Source organism: Ptychodera flava, chromosome 22 (assembly GCF_041260155.1).
Source record: "Ptychodera flava strain L36383 chromosome 22, AS_Pfla_20210202, whole genome shotgun sequence".
In the NCBI taxonomy this organism is placed as follows: Eukaryota; Metazoa; Hemichordata; class Enteropneusta; family Ptychoderidae; genus Ptychodera; species Ptychodera flava.
The window spans coordinates 22,255,844-22,280,277 of record NC_091949.1 but is presented as its reverse complement, the minus strand read 5'-3'; the positions used below and the strand labels follow the sequence as shown (position 1 = coordinate 22,280,277).

The 24,434-nt window shown below is 39.9% G+C and overlaps 1 protein-coding gene across 9 annotated transcripts in view; it reads right to left on the bottom strand.

Moving 5' to 3' along the window:
- LOC139122960 (paired box protein Pax-5-like) overlaps positions 1–24,434 on the bottom strand; it is an 88,415-nt gene that overhangs the window by 60,865 nt on the left and 3,116 nt on the right. For 4 of the 9 annotated variants that reach the window (XM_070688871.1, XM_070688863.1, XM_070688874.1 and 1 more), the window contains exon 1: positions 1,870–2,000. The exons of 2 other annotated variants lie outside the window; for them this stretch is intronic. The gene's annotated coding sequence lies outside the window, so the exon portion shown is untranslated. Of the gene's footprint in view, positions 1–1,361; positions 1,780–1,855; positions 2,001–24,434 lie in introns of those variants that run through there. 3 more of the 9 variants (XM_070688872.1, XM_070688877.1, XM_070688876.1) reach the window with 3 other exon arrangements.

Below are 24,434 nucleotides of genomic sequence, written 5' to 3'. Positions count from 1 at the left end.
CGATGGCGTAATAAGCACGACTTCTATGAGGAATTCCATAACATCACAGTTGAATCAAACAGGTGGTTGTGAAATATCCACAGTTAACGTTTGACATATTGCTTTGAATACAGCATCGGAAACGTTTAACTGCTCTGAAACTGACGATCTATATTCGATACCACCAAAACCCTTGACTTCTCGACACTATTATATCGCGTTGAAGGTGGAACTCGCTTCGTGACTCAGACCGGACTCCGAACGCCAGTACGCCACCGCGACGGTAATAGTAAAACGCGCAGAGGCACGATATACCTTGATGACGTGTTTATCTTCTTAATATCGCTCAGGCACCACTGTAAAAAGGCCCTCTCTAAGCTTTATAAATAGGACAAATGGGGTAAAAAAGTCCTCTCTTTCTGCCAACAACGGCTCGGCCACTTATGGAATGGCAGTGAGATGGAACTAAGTAAAGGGTTGCCTATAGAATTGAGCCGAGAAACCATCGTGTCGTATATAGGCAGGGCAAAGGGAAAATGTTACTATTTGTCTGGTTATGACTAGCACACACACTCCTCCTCTATTCAAAGGAATCCAAGCAGAAATACGGCAATTCTATGCTCAGATCCATCTACCAACATCCGGTTTTAACTTAATCATCATATTGAACTAAATGGTATCAGCCCAGTTGGAAGAAAAAAGGTGGTTGTCCCTCGCGCTATTCCAAATTTATCTTTTCTTTCTTAGCACTCTTTTTAAAAGCGACTGTGATACTACTTTGCCATTGTGACCTCGCAACCTTCCGTCCTGATTGAAAGATTGGGTTTCTACCATGAAAAGAGCCTAACAAAAAAAGTTCGCCAATTTTGCAAGTAAAATTGGGGCCTGGGCACAAAACACTGCACAGTCCTTTGTCCGGTTGTTTACAACTTGGGAGCATGTCAGACAGTGAAATCGACACAGCTACCTTCCCGACTGTCAGTTTCATGATTCATTAGCCGACTTCGTGTTGTCCCTTAGCTTCGTCCCTGCCGAACCGTGCCCCTCGAGTTGACGCTGAAATTCTCTCCTGTCATACAAGCCCGGGCACCTCTACACTAGGGTTTTAATCCCACCGCAACAAAATATACGTAACCTAGAACTCCTCAGAAGTTAAACACACCGCCATATTAGGTGAGCTGTATTAACGACGAGCAACGTTGGTGATGTTTCGGTCGGTAGCTGCTGGTTCAAGCGATACCACTCGACAGTTATTCGCGAAAGTGTGCCAATGATCGGTCGATCAGCCATTTACGACGGGGGCACTGTATCGAAGTGATCCCATCTTCACGGCGATTGTCAGAATTCAATTTTCCGAAAAGAATGAATGAAAGAAATGTTACCTGATCACTGGGTCGTTAAGATGTCGGCGGTTGCTATGCCAGCAGTACTTGCAGATCGTACGGGGAATTGTTGTATATTCAAACCCTTAGGACAGGATATCCTCCATGAAACAACTATGTTTTCAACCCAAGGATTAAGCCTAGTGTGACACCTTTGTGCTCGTACAGCAACCAGAAATGTCCCGTCCATAATTTTAAACGTCCTAGTCAATTGAGATGACCACAAAATGTGTACCATCCTAGTGGGCTCCCTCAAAGGCTGACTGGGTTTTGTTAGGTAACTCCACGTTCGTTTCAACAGTATTAAACGTTTCTATAAAATTGTTAATCATTGTTTGTCCGAGAAAAAGTGAAATAAACCGAAAATAACGTGACCCGGAGAAAATACATCACCTGTGAAACGAGTACCAAAGCACAGCAGTCGATACAGACTTGTGATATATCGATATTTGTACAACGTGTAAGGTGAATATATGTAGAAAACAAAAACTTACAAAATGTGACTCACCGGTCGACAAAGTGTGACCGCTTACTTGAAAGAGAGGCAGTGTAGCGAGGACGAACAGCGTTGGGGGACGGACAGCAGACCATGAAATGAATTCTAAACTTGGTTGTGAAAAAAAAGGGAACCGAGCAAGGATAATTACTAGGTGAGATAGAGAGTCTTCTGTCTGATTGGTTTACATTGTTACAATAAAAGATGATTGATTGTTTCTTGCATCAAGACTCCCTAGGTCATTCTTCTAAGGTCACTCAGACAGATTACCATGCAAGCCCATTAAAATCGTCCTTTACGGTTTAATTTGGTTTTAAGATGAAAAAGAAAGTTCACGGAGAAATATCCACGCGTATATATGTTTGTTTTAATTGTGTTAGGTTTTTGTTGTAAAAGACGTGCCCTGCCGGTGACCTTGGATACCTGCCCTCTCACAAAGCCATCGAAATTTGTTTTAAAACTCAAGGGAGTATTTGATCTGTGGTTAATACTTTCTATAGGAGTAGATGTGCGACAAGACACGAAAGTTCTGTGGAAAACATTCGAAATGCCAGAAGAAACATAGATGGAAAATTCTTTCTTTTAAAAACCGGTTGTTAACCCGGCGTTCTTATACCCATGCCATATAAATGACAAAACAGTATTGCAATTTTCCCCCAACAATTTCCATAGGTTTTATTGTCGAGTAACTGTTCAAACAAGATAATATTGCTCATATTGATTTTATGAATATAAAAAAATACGATGTTTACAAATAAAGAGGCTAAAATTTCACGATGTCATTCACATAACGCTTTCCTCTTTTTTGATAAACTGATCACAGGAAGAGTGTGGACACGACTCCGTTCAATTATTTTGTCAGATCTGTTGAATTCTGCAAAACTCTCACATAGCTGAACTGCCTTCCTTCCTCAGTCCTAGGGGAGCGAATGAGTGTAAACAGACAATAAAGCCGGTAGCCTATTACTTGATGCACACTTTCCTTTTAATGAATTACCGAACCATGTTAATATCAGCAATTAGTAACATTAAATATATTTTAGCTTTGCTATTTTAATCGTGAAGCGAAGTGCAAAGTGTTCATCCAGCGCTCCACCCCGAACTGACGCCTCTTTTCATTAGACATCTAACTCTTAGGTGACTACAATTCTAGCTCCGTATCTCTCTAATCCCCTGCCTTCTCACCGATTTTTATGGATGCGTTTCAAGCAAGGCTCGGCACACGGCTGAATTTCCTCGCGGTGATCAACCCCTCAATAAATTTCTAATTTATTACAGGACTGGACCAGAAGTCATTCGCTTCATATTTCTTTTCTATTACAAAGGATTTACGGTATCATTATCGGTGTGTAAAGCGGACTTATTCCGGAACACGATTAAGACCGACTGGCCATCTTTATGGAGTTTTCCCACTGAGCCAATCGACATAATTTCCTCCCGTTAAGCGCAGTGTAAAACGAGAAGAAATCTGTCTTGTGTTGATTAAACATCAGAAGCTAATGTCAAAACAAGGCATTAATTAAAGGGTGATAAAAGTTCAGGATCTTAACTTACAGTCGTGAATGTTTTGTCTTACCAAAACAGTCTCGGGAAAATGCCTGTGTATAGAATGAATGCGGGTTATGTATGCTCGTTTGCTTGAAGGTGCGATGGTTGGCTGCCTAGATACGACAAGTCAATGAATTATATTGTCACAATATGGACAGGGTGGTGAGCTACTGACTCACCCCGATGAAATGACAGCCAAACTGTCTGGCTGACTGACCAGTACTTTCAAAAATAACATTTTAGTTTACAGGCAGATCTGGCGAGATAGGGCCACTTTATTCGATCCCTTCTATGAGAGTATCCTGGCCACTTATTCCAAGGAATCTTGATATTAATCGAAAGTCATGTGCAATCACTTGAGACAGGAAAATAATCATAAGTTTACATGTTTATTATTTAATGTTGCCAATTTTTTGCAACACTTCGTTTCTGGTCATGATTGGTTAGTCTGCAAACATAACTACATGCTTGTTGATTTTACTTGATGTACAGCGTGTATAAGTCTCTGGCCCTAGTCGCTTGGTTACTCGTCTGGGTAACTAGATAATTTCCCATTTTTTGTACTATTGGTTTCAGACGGCGGTACGGGTCGACGTGCAGATGAATAGTCTCATAGTACATGATGCCCGGACTTGGGACGGACAAAGCGATGAATTCATGATCTGGACGACAGGAAGGTAAAGTTCGATGAAGCTTTCTGAATGTAAAATACATTATTTTCACTTTATAACCACCTGGCTGAAAGAGACTGTTTCGTTCTGTACAGGGGTTTGGCCGAAATGGAAAGTTAGCTGTGTATTCGCACCGCTGATAACAAATGTTTTACACTGATAAGCAGCAGAACGAGGAAGGGCACAGCTAACGAGTCAGCGAAGAGATGTTACACAACTTTTGAACAAAACTCTGCAGACAACAAATCGACACGATCATTGCCTGCTACCAGAAACAATTAAAAATTTACACATGCATTCTCTTCAGACTTTGCTTTCGGATATCCAATGCATTAAATATGGAAACGTAAAATTTGATCTCCTCGTTCATTGTAGAAATAGGGAGCAGCTTCTTATACGTGTAAACACGGACGATACCGCAGACAGTATGGAGCTGAGTATAACAACAGTATTGCTGTGTAAGGTCAGTATGTTAGAACTTGCACCCTGAAAAGAAATTTTAACTTGCTCTCATTAGTGTAAAGCAGTAGCTTTGTTTCTCGTCCTTTCATTTCGGAGGCGAATCTATTATTCTCGCGTGTGTGCCGTGTTCTTCACTGCCCTCATTTCTCAGACGCCGAGAACATAAAGCAATATTGACAAAAAAACATAAAATTTAATCAGAAACAAATAATTGAACCGACGTCTACATTTGAATGGCATCAAAGGCCCATGTTAAAAGTGAAGGTGGTTTAACAATTGAACAAGTCGCTACATGGAAACCATATGTAATATTTGCTTTTCTATTCAAAATATTTATCCTTTATAATGGAACACACTATTTTTTTTATGACAGGTGACACAATATGCATGTGCTTGTGTTTGTAGGAGCCTGGACAGCGTTGTTACAACAAAGATGCTGAGAAATAAAATCGACTGTTTTCGTGACACAAAATAAGAAACAAGATATAGTCAATAATAAAGATAGCTTTTCTATCAAGTAATAATAATTTCGGTGTATGACTGTCATTAAGCGGCGAGAACATCTAATTACGCTAATGAAACGATCAGCGATGCTAAATAAATAATGAGTTTTTAAAGGCGATTGGAAAAGGGATTGAGTCTATTATTATGCTTGGGTATGGTCCCATGAGTATATAACGTAAACATCAAAAGTATATTTCCTTTATTTGCCACGACTACTGCCCCAGATAACACTGTCCTGTGTTCTTACGTCACTTCCGATGTTCGCGAAGATGTGCAGTTTTGTGATTCGTCGAATGGTTTCTATGATGATGGAGTTTCTTTTTTTACCCATTGCAACGAAAAATGTGGTATCCGGAGTCAAATATGATCAATGCTCTGATATGCTTTCTGTGATAATATTTGCTTGGATCATGTGAATTAGCAAACACTTTGAGCACGCGACATCTCCTAGATGCAAGCAGTACAAATTAAGCTATCACTTTGAGCGACAGGACGACGGGCGAGAATTTTTGTAATCGAATTTTAAAATTTCATAGCTTCAGTTTTTATGAACTTAGGCCTCCAAATACTCAAGGCGTCACGTGTTCAAGCAAATATGGAGAATAAAGCAAACGTGTCTATGAGTGTGACTTTAGATGGATTTTCAAGACACTTGCATATCGTTTCATCTCCGCTGAATACTTAAACAATGAATGGCGTTTTCCTTGCGCTATTTTTTTGCATATTGAAAATCCAATCTTCCTAATTATAGGTTAACAAAATGCACTGATGCGGTGTTTGTGAACAGACGGCAAAATCTCGCCAATGCCGCTGTGCCTTGTGTACTGCTCACAACACCCTAATCATAAACAGCGTGACTTTTTTGAAACATCACAATGCATACGGGACGTGGCGAACAGACATGAAGCGAGCAGGACACAGCAGCGACTGTATCGAGGCGCTAACACTCAGTTTATTATCGCTGCAGTAGCTCCTGAAATTAGTTAATTGTTCCGTATTTTCACTTCCTGGGTTCTCTCCATGTCAAGCGTAACCGTTTTGGAACATAAGAGAAGTGATAGCCGTCATAAGCACGCACACATCAAGTTGCCATTTCTAAGATGATGACGTGTTTGTGTCCGCACATTTACTCATCGTTCGATGCGGGTTTGCGTCAAAGACGGAAACAAGTCGTATTCGCGCCATTTTTTTAGAATGATAGTCGAAATCAAGTGGGGAAAATGCCGGTGATCTATTTTGATAATGTTTGACAAAATAACAAAGTAATCCGACCATCACTGATAAAGATCCCCAGATTGCCTTTTGCAAAGCTGATATTGGCTGGGTTAATTGAAAGTTAATCCATGCCTTAGGTGTTCGTATTTTCAAAGATGTATCTCACACTGAAGTAAAAGAACCCCGTGTAAAAAAATAGTGGAAACCTATGTACATTTTAATTTAAGATATTAATAACAGTCTAAATTCCGCTAAAAACAATGTTCGCTACTTTTACTAGGAGTCATTCTGAAATGTTGGCGGGAAAAGTAAAAGTTATTGAATTGTGAAATGGCCAACTTTGTCTGTATTACAGAACAGATCACACTATCAGACTGAAAAGAGTCCCCCTACATCACTTTGTGAAGGCCACTAGGTCAATTGTAAAGTTCAACAGTATTACACACCGTTACGTCTGCGTTGGTTTGGGTGCATCTGGTTTTGTGTTCCCCACTCGGAGCGTGAAAGATGATGAAGATGCGAGAGGACCAGACATCTGTGAAACAAGAATGGCCAGGCAACGCCTGGCTGGCTGCAGACCCAACCAGCGAATAGCATATCGCGCCGACGGTCCACTGCGTGTTTATTGAGCCTAAAAAATTATCAATTGGAAATGGCCGCGGCAGATAAGGAGGTCTTCGCTCTATTGTCTTCTGTTGGTATTGCTCCGTCCTGGCAGCGTCAACAGCCGGAAAATCTAATAATTAGACGGACAGTGTGTGGACTTAGTGGTATTGTACGTGGAGCTGTGATGCAACGATTTAATTGGGCGACGAAGAATAGGACAAATGGGGTGTATACGTTGTTAGGGACGAACTAGGAGGGGACTATACTACTAAAACCAATGGGCCAAAACATTGCCGAGTAAAAACAGAACACATGTCACGAGACAATGTTTAACATTGTGTCTCAGAACGCTATCAAAGACGGGGCGCTGGTCAATCTTCTCGACACGCAGCGGCTACTGATGCTGTAGGAAGAGGGAACAACTAGCCTTGAGGATAGCACTTGACACACTCACCATCCACGGTTTACTTTAAACAATAGCTCGCCTGGCGAAAAAATCAGTGTAGATGCACCCGTCCTCTAAAAAAGCATAAATTTAGCAGAACACATTCAGTAAAAGAATAGCAAAGAAATTTTCTGATGAGCAAGTTTGCATGTGGTCATAAATTTCCATGATACCTATACTACTCTACATGACCTAGACATTGCAAATGGTGTACAAAGTTCAAAGTTTAGTCCTATCACTGCATATGCCTTTTCTCGTGCCTGTGTGCTATCTTAAATAAGCTTAAATTTTATTTCATCGGCGAGTCTTTCCGGTACTCCAGTCAATTTCGCTTTTTATCGCTTGACTGATATTATAAAAGTCAAACATTTTATTGGTATTTAAAATGATGACTTTATGCAAATTAACGAGGCAAACTTTTTGTGCGATCATTTTAATTTTTTTATTTTGTCTTCGAAAATAACTACTTCTCACGAGACAAGTAACTCGTTACGGTTGTTTGACAATTTCAAGACAAATGATTAGAGAGAGAGAGAGAGAGAGAGAGAGAGAGAGAGAGAGAGAGAGAGAGAGAGAGAGAGAGAGAGAGAGAGAGAGAGAGAGAGAGAGAGAGAGAGAGAGAGAGAGAGAGACAGACAGACAGACAGACAGACAGACAGACAGACAGACAGACAAAAACAAACAGATTTGGACAGAGAGACAGAGACAGATAGACAGAGACAGACAGACAGACAGAGATAGACAAACAAACAGACAGCCAGACAGACAGACAGACAGACAGACAGACAGACAGACAGACAGACAGACAGACAGAGAGACAGACAGACAGACAGACAGACAGACAGACAGACAGACAGACAGATAGACACAGAGTAGTTTTGTCATTTTCACTTGTTCAAACTACTATTAGTTTGGCTTTGACAACTTGAGTTGTCAACGAATTTCATCGCAATACGTCAAAGTTACCAATCTGACTCATTGGAATTGATAAACCAACCATCCGATTCCATACAACCACAATCCAAATGTCACTTTTATCTATTTAACTCACTGACAATAAAATGATTGTTGTCCATGAAAATATCAGAAAATGCCTTCAATTTTTGTGTACTGCTTATTTTATTGACTTGACATTCAAATGGGTAGCCAGTTTTTACATTGCATTCTTTTCAACCAATTAATTCAAATGTATATTATCAATTAGCGTTTGACGTTTTAATGACTAGAGAGTTGACGTTGTGAAAAATTTCTTCGAAATATATTAACCAAAAGTTTTTATGTGAATAAAAATGTAATATTCATGTATAGATATGAAAAAGAGATATGACTTGAGATTTCGGATCGGATATGATGTGGTCGTGGAATATTTTATCCATTTATTATATCAAAATTGTCTTCCCAGGAGAACAGTCCGGCATTTTCCATCCCGAAGTCACAATCTAACTGCTGGCCGACTGACTATCTGTCTTAATTGTTGAGTATCTGGCATTGTTTTGTCGGACAAACTGACGGGTGGACACGCGGTCTCGCTCGCGTACCCGTTGATTGGTTGGCGATCTGTCCGGGAATCACCAGCTGACCGTCTGTCTCGTCTGCCCGCCCTCCGAAGAAAGGAAACCCGTGGCCGCCGCTCGGGAATACACGTGTAGCAGACCAAACAATATGTGATATCATTCAGCTCGCTTCATGATAAATTCTAACAAGGTAAATCTGGGGAATTAGATTATCAAAAGAAATCTGACGGCGGGCTATGAAATCCCGGTTGAAAAAAGACACGCTCTATAAACGGCTTTTTTACGATTCCATTGGACATACTTAACATCATATAGTGTCGTACTGTCAAGGACCCCTTATGTTGATTTCAAGGTCTTTGATTAGTTATTGTAAGTGATTAATTAGCTGTAAATGCTTAATATTGATTTGACGAGACTTTATCTTGATCAAGCTACCGGATTACGTGTGGTGTCAGACGCTTTACAAAGAACCTGCAGTTCCTAATTTGAGTATCTGATCACAAGATTTCTCGTTCCTTAATAAAAAATTCTGCTCAATATCTTGTTTTAAAGACAGTACAATAGCAAGGCTTGGCGTAAACACCATTCGAAATGTTAATTTTGCGTGACATGTCGTTCCGCATTTTCCCCATTACCTGGAGAAAAGACGAACGCTTTCGGTCAGAAAAAACTCAAGTGGTGATTTCGTTCGTTTAAGTTTTTGAACTGAGGAGTTTAGAATTCCCAAGCGATCTAAAGAATTTTCCAACCATTCGGGGCTTGGCTCGGTTGTTGTTAGTTTTTTAATTTTTGCATTCCTTTCAAGATTTAGAATAGTACCTGTAAAAGTCGAGGTAACGACTTCGTTTTCGGGTCAGCGGTGAGATCGGCTCACATAAATCAAGCCGGTATATTCTTCTCTTTGTGCCGTCTTTCATTGAACTGCAAAGTTGGGCTCGCCACGTTTGTTGCTTGTTCGTATTTGAGGTATTCAGGCTTGCTTAATAGCCCGTGACGAATTGGTGCCTAGAAGCAGCAGATATGCGCACTAAAAATAACCCCAAAGAAAAAGTGAAAGATAGATTGATTAATAGGCGATAGAGTATCAATCATGTCTTTGGACGTCCTCACAAATGTTAACCTTTAACAATACAGACCTCTAGCTTTTTTATATGTAATGGCGTCTTCACTATCTCAATTTACAATAGAGCTCTTATCTCAAACATTCCAACCAAGTCTCTTTATTGTTTTCACTCTCCTCCACGCTAGTTTATGATTTGCGAGCCTCTGCTTATTTTGCCCCGAATCTAAATTGCTCATTATTTTCTTAAACTGGTGTAAAGTTTGCCAATGAAAGCGGAGGGATCTCGAACCTGTCTGTTTTATTATCACTTTATGGTCTCTAAGTTTTTCGCTCCGGGTTCCCAAACTTTTTTCTTATAGACTGAGAGAGTTGGTCACGATGGTTAGTTGATGCATCTGTGCTTTTTTCTTCATGAACGTCTCAAGGGCAACAGTTTCACATCAGTTGCAATATCATCGACGGTAAAATACTTGTCCCTTTTAACCCACATTTTTCTTCCATGTTTAACTCTGTGTAACGACATTCCGAGCGTAACGACTGGCCTATATAAAACAACGCCAGATTTAAAAGTGCGGTTACATGAGGACAAATAAGCTTAGACACGCTCTCAGGCAAATTTGGAAATGCTGGAAGAATGAATGGGCAGACAAGAGCGGACATATTATAAAGAAGTCACACTATATTCATATTTATTGCATATCTACATTGACAACAAACATCATACAAAAGGAACGCGTGGGCATCGCTCTGTATACTGGCGATCAGAAAAGTAGAGCGACTCTCTTAACTTTACGAAGAACCACGACTGACTAATCATACGCATGCTTAGCAGTAACCCTGGAAACCAAGACTGCTGTGCGGAAACAACTGGGCAAAGTGCTTTAGACACGACTTTGATCGCTGACTTTCCAGATGTCGAGAAACGAGACGCACTGCCCTCATTGGTCCATCGGAGAATTATTTTTTGCGCGACAAGCTCGTAAAGTAATGATGTAAAAAAGATTTCCGTTGGCTATGTACACGCAAAAAAACCAAAACAATAAATCGTGACTCTACGGGAAAAAGCGAGTTGAAAAACTTGATTAAACAGCGAAGGTACCCATGTCCCAAAAAGACGCCGCAAGCATTTGAAATTTAACAAATGGTCAACAGGAAATGAGGCCATGACTTGGCAGGAATTCATTTGACGCGAATTCTTGACTTGTTTTTGTTCTCGGCCATCTATCACAGCGCACAATCTATGAAGAAAAGCACTCAATTCACTTTGAGGGGGGTTCATGCAACATTGAAACAATTCCTCACAAAGCATGGCAGAAACTGTTTCATATTGCTGAACCGAGAGCCCACTCACCCACTTTGCTAACCACTGAAACAATAAAACAAGTTCTGAGTAATTAAAGTCGATCAGAAGTCCACTTTCCAGACACGTTCTGTTACACTTGACAGCCAAGATGCTATGTCGCCTCAAGTGACCCCTGACCTTAGGTTACCTTTGGAATCGAACTCAGTGCGGGAATTTTTCTGCTCGTTTTCGATCGCTGTATGAATAAATTCCTGTGTCGACAGACCGGTGGATTCGATAGACCTTTCTCTGCGCGAGCGAGTGCTGAATGTTTTAATGACATCGGTCTACTCTGTCTGTGTCGACCGTTCGTCCCGTTTATCGGCCTCAACGACGTGGTCGGAACGGCCTTTACGTCAGACATCTTCCTTCTTTCGTAGCCACACCTGAAAGTTCCACTCCTTACCAGATAGGGAGTGACAACGCTACAGGCCCCGAATCACATACATGTAGTTCCAAGACAGAGTGAAATAACCCGTTTCAGATTTTACTGGCAACAAAGTAGAGTAAATAACAGTGAACGGTTTGACAACAAAACGACTAAAAAAAACCAAGAAATGATGACAACAATAACTGCAAGTTAACTGTAATCAAATGAAGCCAGCATCGAACACGTGCTGTCGAATATGCAACAAAAGAGATCAACTCAAATCACTTCGGTATAGCTTACTGGGAACGAGGTTGCTCGTCAATTTCACCGTGATCTGCACCGTGTCGTTTTCAGCGATCTTTGTTGATACAGACACTTCTTGTGAAAACACATCACACAGCCCCTCATTAATGAGCTGACGAGCTCGGACAGCCCATAGAGTGGTGAAATTGACACAGGGTAAGCGACATCTGCGTGGTGTAAGAGTTTTACACGGGTCAATTTAAGTGAATGAAACCAACGAGGTAATTGTACGACAGTAACACGAGTGTTTTGAAGTCATGATAAGTGCACCATGAAAGCAAACACTACACTTAAGGACTTCCCCAACCACTGAATAAATAGTTGTCATGGTAACTTACGGTTGGCTAAACGTCTTCAATTGAAATTAGAAAATGTACGAGTGAAATTAATGAGCTATATTACAAATTAAACGCTGTTGACCAATAATTCACACTCTTCGCTCGGACGCGTTCGTTCTTACTGACAGCGGTACATGTATTTGGAGAGTCTATGCGACTGTGACAGACATAAACTTCTGTCATTGTGTGATCCAGTCAGATATTACGATCTGTTAGCTGACGAAGTGCTTCAATATCTCAAGTCACTGACCAAAGATGAAATAAAATTTTGAAAATACGTAGGGCAGAACAGACGCCAGACGCCGACTGGGAATCATCTAGACAGTGCAGATTATAAGACTAGTCGAGTACTACTCGACACTGAAAAGTTTTAGTTTTCCACCACAAGATCGTAGGTGTGGATCTGTTTGTTTATATTCCATACAGGTGTGCTGCGAAAATTTCAGATTGGATTTCACATTCAATAACAAGCTTTCTTATTGAATTACATCTCTTTGCTTGGTTCCACATGGCGCCAACAACAACCTATTCGTGGGAAACCAAATATTCGAGCTTTTCCAGTGTCGGGTAACCTCCAATTTACCATTTCCAATTCTTCTTTGCCTCTTTTGGTCATTCCTGTGGCATTTCTTCTAAACACGTATTGATATTTTCTCCACATTTGTTAAATAAACCGAGCTTATTTGTTTGTAAGTGTGGAGAATTCTAAACCTACCGCGAGATTTTGCTGGCTTTTGTTGGGTAGTTTCAATTTCAGGACACTTGTTGAATGTTTACGTCTATCGAAATTAAGAATAGAATTCGTGCGATCACATTCTTCAAAGAAGCGTAAAGTAGATTTCAAGGGGGCATTGTCTGGCGGAAACTGTCAAATGTAAATAGAGGATAGATTGTTTGGTATTTAGCAATGACGATTGCTATAAAAACTCGACAAGACAAATATGTCAACTTGTCAGTTTGAGACTATAGACCGCCGCCGCGTCAGACAGCAACGCTGACAATTCCAGATCAAATAATCGCTATTGCCCGCACTTTTGTTGACTTTTTCGTTGATTTGAACGTGGACACGCGAAAAGTAACGTTTGTTTCGAGTTTCTATGATAAACTGTATTTCAACGACTTTAAAGATTTAAAAAGGCGTATTGACAGCGACGTTTGGAGAATATTTTCACACCAGCAGCCATGCGTGGATTTTCGATTTCGAACACTTTCATCATTAGTCGAGCTTTTAACAGAGAAACCATAATTACACCCATCAAAACAAATCTCGCCAATAAGTAACAGAGCTAAATAAACATCGACGATATATGAGTACACAGAAAATTAGAAATGTATAACAATTTTATTACTTTCAAGTATTTCGTTGGATAGAATACACAGGCGAATCACGAACTGTGAAAACGAAAGGTTATCAATGTCAGTCTCCCGGTCTCCTTCTCTGGTGGATTAGATGAACATTAAATCTATTTTGCTGGCTTGTATACCTACCATTTTCACTAAAATGGTTTCGCGTCTTATTTTGCAGCAGAGAAACCTCTTCAGGTGTCACACGTCGCAACACGGGCGTGGAAAACAAGTTGGTCGTGTGTAACGCGTGTTTTGAGTGTTGTAAACACTCTGGCTAGAGGGAACAACAGAGAAAGGTGGAATTCACAGCTGCGCAGACAATCAGACACACATATTTTTGACTACTGCCGTCCGGAGAAACGAGGCGAGGTTTGCTCATTTGGAAGATTTCTATCACGTGAAAGCGGTGCATGTTTGGGTCGTTCTCCGGTTGTTTTCGTGTTTTTGAGATGCCTGTTTGGCAAGAAGTCGTTGGAATGTTGAGAGGGGAGGGGTTGATATGTCATGAGTACAGATGACATGAAAGAGGGACCGGAACTCAAGAGACAGCTGGAGGGTATCCTTAATAATAGCAGTAGGCAGTTATGGGCACCTATAACACCTCCTCCTCATTTTAACCAAGTTCACATTAACTTTGGTGACAGTTTTAGTAAAATGGCCCGTCATCTACACCTAATGACACCAAACTGCTCAGAATAATATGACGTGTAGTGATGATATCGTTCAGTTTTTAAATAATTTTACAGCTAAAACACAACCTACAGTTCTGTGACAGAATTTAAAAGTAAAAATAAGTAGAAGTCTTATGTAGAGCACGGCTACTATCAAAAAGTCTGATATGCGATTTGTAAACTAACTAGTGAAACCGACAGTAGAGTATAATATAAGGTTGTGTTGCGTTCATGGCAGCGTTCATGATGATGGCAAAATTGATACCAGCATGGTGCTCACGTCAGGCAAGTTACAACCAAGTCTCCCTGATCGTTGTGGCTTTTCAGGGCTACGAGGGGAGTAGGGTTTTTTCTTGTAAAATCTTGAAGTCGTGAATAGAGGGATTTTGATAAGTGTTTGTGGGCACAGCTATCATTGTGGTAGATGATGAAGTGCTGTGGTACTTGTGACTGGCAATTTTGGTACGTGCAACGGTGATGCATTGAGTTACTGTATGTACTTCAGATAGAGATGCGCCTACTGGTGGATTTTTAATAGACGTGCAAGCTCATCCATGAACACTTGTCAGTCATTCACAAACCGCAGAACACAATCAGACTCCAAAGGCTTGTTTCAGTCCAAATGCCAATCGTAGTTCATCGTCATGCCACATTAAATTATAAGTGAAAGCTACGTCATGTGGGTAACGATCCTATGGACAAGAAATTTTTCGCTTTTGGTTGGATGGCCAAGCAAAGTACATAAAGGAATCTGGATAAGCACTGGTGACCAGACCAGACCAGACCAGACCAGACACGGAGAGAGACATACTCTGGCAGCGTACTTGATATTTTCCACCGACGATTGGGTTTGACCGCATACCGACTCGAAATATGTCAGCAAAACATACATATACTCGCTATCTTCAGGACGAACTGAAAGACACCAGTCTAGACTATATATATACCGGCTACGTTCGCAGGGAATGCGGTTTGACTTGACTTGATGTAGTGTTGAAGACAGAAGTCGCCATAGGTGACCTGGCTAAGCCCTACAATATTGAAAGTAAAGTTGGCACAACTTGTGACAGCAATCAAGAATTAGTATGCACAGGATTATTAATTGAAACGATATCTCCTGCATGTGATGGTGGTACCTAGGATATCAGCTGTTCCAACGTATTCTTCAAGATCTAGAATCTAGAATCTCAGGATTTAAGGATATACAGCCTTAGCCATGCATGTTAATATTTAAGTCATAGTGACAAGAAGTAAGAAATTAAGCCGAAAACTGAAAACTTCCCGTTTCAGTAACGACACTAGTACACAACTAAATTAGAAATTTGATCTGTAACAAAGGAGAAACCATCGACCAACAGACACTGATAAAGGGGCTAACGTGGTTGGTCAATGAAGTGTACAAAGATGAACAGAAATCGGAAGATCTTGAAACTCTAGGTTTTACCTTTGAAATCACGTGTGCAACATATTTATATCCATTAATCGATCGATTAGAAATACCAAGATAGCGCCAAAATAAAAAAAGACACAATTATCTTTAAGTATGTGAAGCTCATATAAACAAGGAATACGTGAATTGGGGAATTTAGGAATTTTCTTGCACACTAGTTTGCAGCGACAGGGCTTCACGTGTAACTTAGACGAGATAATTAACGTACAAAAGTGACACTCAACAGTGAAGCAAGTTTATATAAAATGATCTTTAAGTGTTGGAGATGGGTCTGTGTACTTTGGATGGGTAAAATCCGAATGGGTAGCGAGAAGCAAGGTCACTCCATGATTTGTGGGCTGTCAGTGGTATGTTGATTCGACAGGTAAATACTTATTTTTCTTCTGGACAGGTGTCATGTGGCCTGTGCTCTTGCCTTGCGGTGGAGAATTCTAGTTGCAGTGATCTAGGTATGTTGCGAATATGTCATAAGTTTAGACAGGGCGAGAGCGTGTTTTTTCTGGAATTAAGCCTTGATTATGTTAGCTCTTGAAACACTACAGCCGGGCAACTCGTGGGCGACTATTTACAGTCAAACGCGAAAACCATGTCACAGCAGCTATGTGCCCTGAAAACACCAACGATTACACTACTTGTGTATATAGATGTATGATTGCTGGATACTAATACACCCCTCACACGTACGAGTAGCGTTTCCACATCGGCAAGAAACACCAGGCAGAGGTTGTAGATGTATGGGCAGACATATATCATGGCAAGTCGGACAGACTGATGGTCTCCAATTTCTCATCGTTCAAACTGAGATATTGTTGACTCAATACTTAAACAGAGATATTTATTTCCTGTCGTGTTGTAGTACATGTACAGTGAAAAGTGCAATTATCTAGAACGAGGTATTTTCTTGTTTGTCCAGATTTGATAGCTGTCATTCAATAGTCCAGTACTTGCTTCATCTAACTTTCCCGTCTATCGAACAATTGCATGTTTTATGTTATACCCATATTTCAAAGTAAATAGTCACTTTGTTCCGTCAAGATGTTTGTATATCTTGACACTAAATAGAATCCTTTCGGCATATATCCTGGGCTGTCACTGGCGATTTCCCACGATGGGGTCTGACGTCAATTTTTTTTTATTTAATTTCACTGTCTTTCTTCATCAACACGCTTTCTATTGATGTCTGTTTCGCATGTCGATTCCCGACACTTCTACAACACATCTATGTATATTCATATAGATTCCGTACGTAAATGCATACCTGCCTTCACCTCTATCTGTCAGTCTTACTAGCAATCTTGTTTTCTAACGTGCGCCGTTCTAGACTTCGCTTTTTGCTCATGTTTCTTTGTAGGTGTATGTTGAGCTGTATCTCGGCATCTGCCCGTCGATTCCCTATTATTTCAGTGTTTTTGCTTATTTACCTTTCATGTCAGTGTCCATCGCACTTGTCTCAGACTTAATTGATCTCTCTTTTTTCATCTTTCCATGTTGTGACTGTGTACTGTCCTTCATCAGTGTTGTCTTCTGTCTCTGCTCTGTCAGTCTGTATCGTTCTCTCTCTCTCTCTCTCTCTCTCTCTCTCTCTCTCTCTCTCTCTCTCTCTCTCTCTCTCTCTCTCTCTCTCTCTCTCTCTCTCTCTCTCTCTCTCTCTCTCTCCTATTTAACCACTTATTCAATTATCCCTAGGCGAGGTTAAGAAAGATTTTTGTATATTCAAGATAAATTGGCTTGAAAGCAATAAAGAAAACAGCTTGCAGGTATGGTATGGCATGAGCCAATCACTATAGCCGTTGACTCGTCTCCACGTCAAACGAAGTGGAGTATGAGAAAAGCAATAATACAGCCCTTTTAATGGTAGCGAGACGAATTAATTTAGCAAAGCGTAACGGAACAAACATTCAAAAGAGGAAATGTTTTAATCATCCAAAATGCTGTTAGGCTTCGTGCCTGAAAAGTCTCAGTTTTTGAACTGTCGCGAGAGTTCACAACACGTCGCCCATTTCACGGCGACCGTTGTCAAGGTAGAGCGTGGCATTGCCTGCGCTCAATCCAAATGTGCCTATATAACGTAATTGTGTTACGGTAGTCATTAATGCTAGGCGTGTATGCACGGAACGGGCGTACCGCCGCCCTGTGAGAATCCACGAGACATTGACAAATGAAATGATTGCCGCTTAATGATCACACCGCACTAACTTTCAATACAGACAAAATAAGGTACAATTTGCTTTTTTAATTTGAGCATTTGTATTGCCGGCTCGCGCTCACCACACGGTGTAACTTTTGCTATTAAAGTGGACGATTATATTTTCAACATAGGTGTGGGCGATTTGTTTCAACGTAGATTTGTTTAACATAGTGACATTGCTAACGACAAATGTACTTCCGCTATGATTGGTTGATGTTGAACTTGACGACAGGAACGAAAGTTGATACCTTCAGCGCTACAGAATGTAGTAAGAGTACTTGTCGCCGCTTTTTTTATAGCAGGCAGTGACACATTAACCGATTTTTAGAACCGAGTGATCAGATATGCAGGGAAGTTAAAAAGCACTGAGAAATTATTCCTACATAAGGGGTTAAGTGAAACCGTCGCTTAAGCAGTTTACACAGTAAAATTTTGTGAGAGCGGACGACATGCCGTAGGGCGAGTCTACCACTGTCCATATGCTGGCAGCAGGCAACAGGTGATATGCTCTCCGATCGGCAGGTGGTAGGAGCGAAAACGAGAAATTAAAAGACATTTAAATTATCATTCAGTCGATTAATACAAGGAATATGATGAAAATGCTCATGTCAATTAATTTGCCCTACTGCATACTGTGAATATTGTCTTTTGTCCTGCACACAGTGATCACGACGCGACCATTGTGCGTCAATTTCAAAGCGTCAGTTATTACAAAACACACTTTTAGTAATGTTTAGTAATGCACCGTCTGACTCCCCCCTCCCTGTCTCTTTCTGTCAGTCTCCTAGTCTCCTTCTCTTTGTCTTCTATCTCTGTCTCACACTCTTTCCCCTCTCATTGGTCTTGTCTGTCGCTGTCTGTCTCCTCTCAGGGAAATGAATTACATTGTATCCCGATTAGTATTGTTAGAATATATCAACCGGTCGCGGCAAAGAATACAGTTTTCATTTTAGCATCGATTCCATTGTCCGGCGATTATATCGGGTGACTTGCAAACACAATGTACACACGATAATGTCAACAGAATGAAAAAAGCCGCTGTTTAGGAGAAAAGCTCGTAAAAGGAAATTTAAATTAATCGCAATACGTTTGACCTCATCAACGCGGCCTGACCAAACCGTCTGTTTGCCTGTCAAATGTTGGTACATTTCTCGAAATTAGTTCAGCTTTCCCACATTTAAAATTTATCTGAAGATACACACACACTTGAATTACATTATTATCATCCTCATCTTGTACAGGGCCTATATGATAGAGGTGGCAAGCTACGATTGTTAAAGGAGCAAAGTTTTGATATCGTCTCTACAAGTCGACAAGATAACACGCTACTATGTCAGCAAAATATTGAAGTGGGGGGGGGGTGTTGGGTTGAGAAATGTTCATCTCTCTTCGTTGAATCTAGAATCATGGATGGTTTAACGTAGACACACGAAATGGTAAAGCATAAATCATACTATAATGGCTGGCTCCAAAGTAACATGATATCTGAAAGATGGAATTTCTTCTCCATTCTGAGTTGACAATATGTTGAAAAGAATTCACGCAGCAACTACCTATGTTTCACGCATGAATAAAGTAGTTTTTTGTTGAAGGGAACTATCTGCAGGAAACTGTTGACTGATGGCGACCGCAGTGTTACGCTTTTGTCAAAATCACTGAAACAATACTATGCCACTGATTTTCAGTTCTCATCATGACGTTTTGCGTTTCAAAATAAAGGTGAAAACAACAGTTGAAAGTGGTCACTTTTTTATCAGAAAAAACTATTTAATGAACAGTCCTTAAAAGGTTATGAAAATATAAACACCGCCCTTTGGTTTTGTGACTTAAGGTTTTAAGAAAATATTATTTCAGTGGTTTGCGTGTTCGGCGAAACAATTATACAGCAATAGAGTGTTTCTTTTTTCAATGTGTAATACATTCCTTCCGGGTCTTATTTGTCCTGCTCGGGTTTAATTTCCAAATTAAACTCTTTTAAACGCTCTTTGAGACGCGCTTTCTATTGTGGTGGGGGTCCGGGAATTCAATATGGTTAATCGGTCACCATGGCGGAAACATATCCCCAAGCCGGATAAGATCTCTAAAACCAAGGCGACAGGCGTTTTACGCGCAACGGATACAAATCCACAGTCGGTGAATGTGGTCAGTGCGCCTATACCATCGTGCAAAGCTTTTAATCACAACGTCACCATCTTTGAGTTAACTGGCTTGATCAAAGTTGCCTTCCGCTAGCTAGCCGTTTAAGGCCTTCACGTCCAAGCAACAGAAAAGCTGCTAAAGATACAAGTAGTGACCGAGTAAGGCGTCATGCGAGAGTCCAATCGCTATAGTAAAAGTCTTCCAACTGAATTTCATCTCGTCACACATTCTCACCCGAACCAACAATTCTAGCGTGACGATTCTTATTCTAAATTTATAATCAAGACAGAATGCACCCTGAGGACGGATTTTCAGAAATATTAAAGTCCTCACAATCCTTATATTTTCACTTTATGCAGGCTTTGGGTATTCATTTGCAAATTGAAAAAAATCCAGCCCATCAATCAGATTTCCAACAAAATCTAGAAATTCATTTTTCCCTATAGAGTTATACTGCTGAACGCTTGGCGGCCATATTGAATGTTTTAAATTGGTATAATTTACGTTGAGAAAGATTTGTTTTTTATTCCTTTAGATTTCGCTCGGTGACTCCCAGAATAAAAGAAAATAATTCAATTTTTTTTTGAGCAGAGTATGAGCCGTGGTAAATCTGTGGAAGGGTATGTTTAAAACGTATTTAAGGTGCGAAATGCGCTGATAAACTCGTACAATGTCCAAAATAACGAAATTAATCAGAGAGCTGAACCCTAGTAAAGAAGCCGCTTGTAAAAGCTTCTTGCGATGGGTGATTTATGGTTGAAATATTAATTTCAAACATTTGAATAGTGTACAATCGTGACTTGATTGTTGTTTTAAGTTAGCCACAGTCACTGTTCTGCAGCAGTCTGACACATGCTTATATTCGCATATGTAAATTCGAGTGACGTCATTGGAAATAATTTTATTGGAGACAATACTTAGGTGAATTATCATAGAAATCAAGGGAAGTACATGCTAACAATGCTTTTTATCAGAATGATCTACTACAAGTGTAATTTTGTCATCAATAATTTACAGATAATACTATTGCCTTGTGTGACGATGACGATGTTAGTTTTCCATACCTCACATATGGATATATTATGAGGTTATCCCACGATATCAGCGCTTGGTTGGGACGTATTGCCACGAGTGAGGGTGCGAGCCGCATCACACGAGTCGAAGACGAGTGTGATGCGGCGCGCACCCTCACGAGTGGCAATACGTCCCAACCAAGCGCTGATATCGTGGGATAACCGATTTATCATATGCCCATTACCGTATATTTATGTAAAAGGTAATTAAAAATAAAGAAATTTTATTAGTTTTTGTCAGTCTTTCGAAGGGACTATGTTTTTATATTCTGCCGCTGGTCTGAGCGCATTGATACATGTTTGTTTACAACAGCTGATCAAGTCGTCGATCGCATCTTGTCGAGTGTATAGGATTATTTCAGCGCAATTTACCGCAGTTCAGAAAAGGAATGGAGCCAATTTACTTATTCTGGTCACCGTCCCGGTGTTCTGGTGGATAATTATTACACGGACAATATTGTAAGTTTGAATTCACTTTAATAACTCTTGCTGAAACATGGCTGACGTGAACATGAACGACGAAGTAGCGCGAAATACAACAGATTGTAAACATCAACTTTTAATTTTCTACAAAAACCTGTCCTGTAACTCTCTTTAGATCTGAAATAAAGGAACGTTAAATTCATATGTACTAGTAATATGTTTCGTTTTATATTGGTAAATTTTGATTGAAGTGAAAAAGATGGATTATTTTGATTTAAATGCAAGATGAACATCATAACATCAAAATCAGAAATAAACAACAATTGATGACGTATAACGTGCCGTATCAGACTGATGTTTTACGTTCCACGTCATGACGCGTCAGAGGAGACACGGATACGGTCATGGGTATATGATAATTGTCATTGTCTCTTTGAGACAGTGATGCGAAAAGTTCATGAAGACATTTCAGGTAGCCGTACAGGTACCACACATAGTTAATGTCAATATTTTCACAGCCTGCCTGCATTATATTAAAGGGTATATAAATATCATCACAAGACCGACTTGCGTGGCGCGGCATCTATAATGGTTTTTACAATGCTTGTTTTGGAAACCACTTCATTGCAGCACCTCATCCGAACAATTTGAGCATGCATCAGGGAAAATGAAAACTTGTCACACATCTATCACCTGACACGTGAATGTCGTTGGGATATTTGAAAATTTTCTACTTTTTAAACCTTTGCTTTTCGGTTGACGTTTCCAAATGACCCGCTGCGCATGCTTAACCTGTTTTGAACTTTAACAATCGCGCAAACACTGGCAAAGAAAAGAGAATTTGCGACAAATATATTTACCATATCGTTGAAGTACAATTATGTGAACAGATGAGTTCGGCCATTAATGTATCGTCACGTCCTCACGAAAAGCCTCGGAAGAAAATATGGATGAGGCAGATTGTTTCACAGCGTTCAGTAGGTAGCTCATGTTGGAAGTCCGTGAAATGTCAGAGTACAAGTTTTAGTGAACAACGTCAACTAAACGTTAACCCTAGATCTTCCATTTATCTAGGTCTTCCATTTGTCTAGGTCTAATATGTCTTATTTGCAATTGGTTTATTTCTACGAGTGCTTGATCTATGAATTACCTGAGCTTGTCACTTGGCTACTGACAAGTTTTGCTTGTTTGTTTGTTTTTTGTTCAAGCTTCTGTTTTTATGTTACAGTTGCTGTTATTTCTGCTGTGATATGGTCAAACCACAAACTGCAAGACAAAACCGTTGTCTTTGTCTTTGTCTATGTCTTTTTCTTTGTCTATGAATTTAAATACTATTTTTGTTCGTTATGCTTTCATCATACAAAATAAGGAATGGGTGACTTAGACATTTTTACGAACAATGATGAAAATCCCTAATGTTTACTGTCCACACAGTATGTGGCACAGTGTACACATATGTGACACCAATAGCTTAGACATGATCTGAAGTTACAATTCTTCTAAGTCATTGTCAAAATTTTGTCTCTCATTATCAAGCCTGTATCATTCATATTGTATTGCATTACTATCCGACATAAACTTGATTGTCAATCACCCCGTAAAATCTTCATCCTCCCATATATTAATTTACTCTTAAATGTAATATATATATATATATATATATATATATATATATATATATGTGTGTGTGTGTGTGTGTGTGTGTGTGTGTGTGTGTGTGTGTGTGTGTATAGTGTGTGTATCTGTGTGCTTATTCAAGATTATTGTGAATTGAATTTTTTTAATCATCAAAGGGGAGAGAGAGAGAGAGAGAGAGAGAGAGAGAGAGAGAGAGAGAGAAGAGAGAGAGAGAGAGAGAGAGAGAGAGAGAGAGAGAGAGAGAGAGACAGACAGACAGACAGACAGACAGACAGACAGACAGAGACAGACAGACAGACAGACAGACAGAGACAGGCAGAGACAGACAGACAGACAGACAGTGTGTATTTGTGTGATTAATATTGTTCAGAATTAATTTTTTGTGAAATTAAAGTATCAGAAGTCGAATAATCATGTAGACAGAGTTAGGCGCCCTCTACGTTTAAAAATATCATATTCTATGATGTGATATGTGATAAAATGACGACAATGAACGTAAATTTTACAGAACGACTGTTGCATGATTTATTCGCATTGGCGTCCATGTCGAAATGATGGCTTTTATTTAGCAGCTCCGTTGAAAGGAAAAACATTCGGAATTGTTTTGTTTCTCTAACCGTTACGTGGTCTATTTAATGCCATCTTGATATTCAGCTTTCAGTATGCATACTTATTGTGATTGTCTATCGTTAATTTTTCAAATTTGGAAAATAAGCTAATATAATACTGCTAAACTATTCTAAGCATTATCGATGTAGACATTTTCAAAATAAACCAATGAAGAAAGTTGCATGTCAAAAGATCGAAACTCAATGATTGCGTGGAAATCACACCCACAATGTCTGTCTAAGATTTGTGACTTCGTTTGAAAGTCATCTGTAATGTGCCGCCGAAAAGAGCCGACGCGTTGATCATAAACATGACCAAGATTTATTGGTAAACTTTCCTAGGACAAGTGAAGTGATGATGGAATACTTAGAATCCCTGCGAATATCATGTTCTTGTTTAGCACTGTGTTTTGTTGCCTTTAAACAAATTTCCGTTTCTTAGCTCCAATTTATAATCTCTCTTCATTCACTACAGTATCTTTTTAGCCTACAGAAGCCTGGCGTGCTATCCTGACAGTCATACACATTTGGTTCCTGAACAAACAAACAAACAAACAAACAAACAAACAAACAAACAAACAAACAAACAAACAAACTAGTTACATTCGCATCCCCTTAAAGGCACGTTATTGTGTATGTGAAGTTTTGAGATCGAAAGA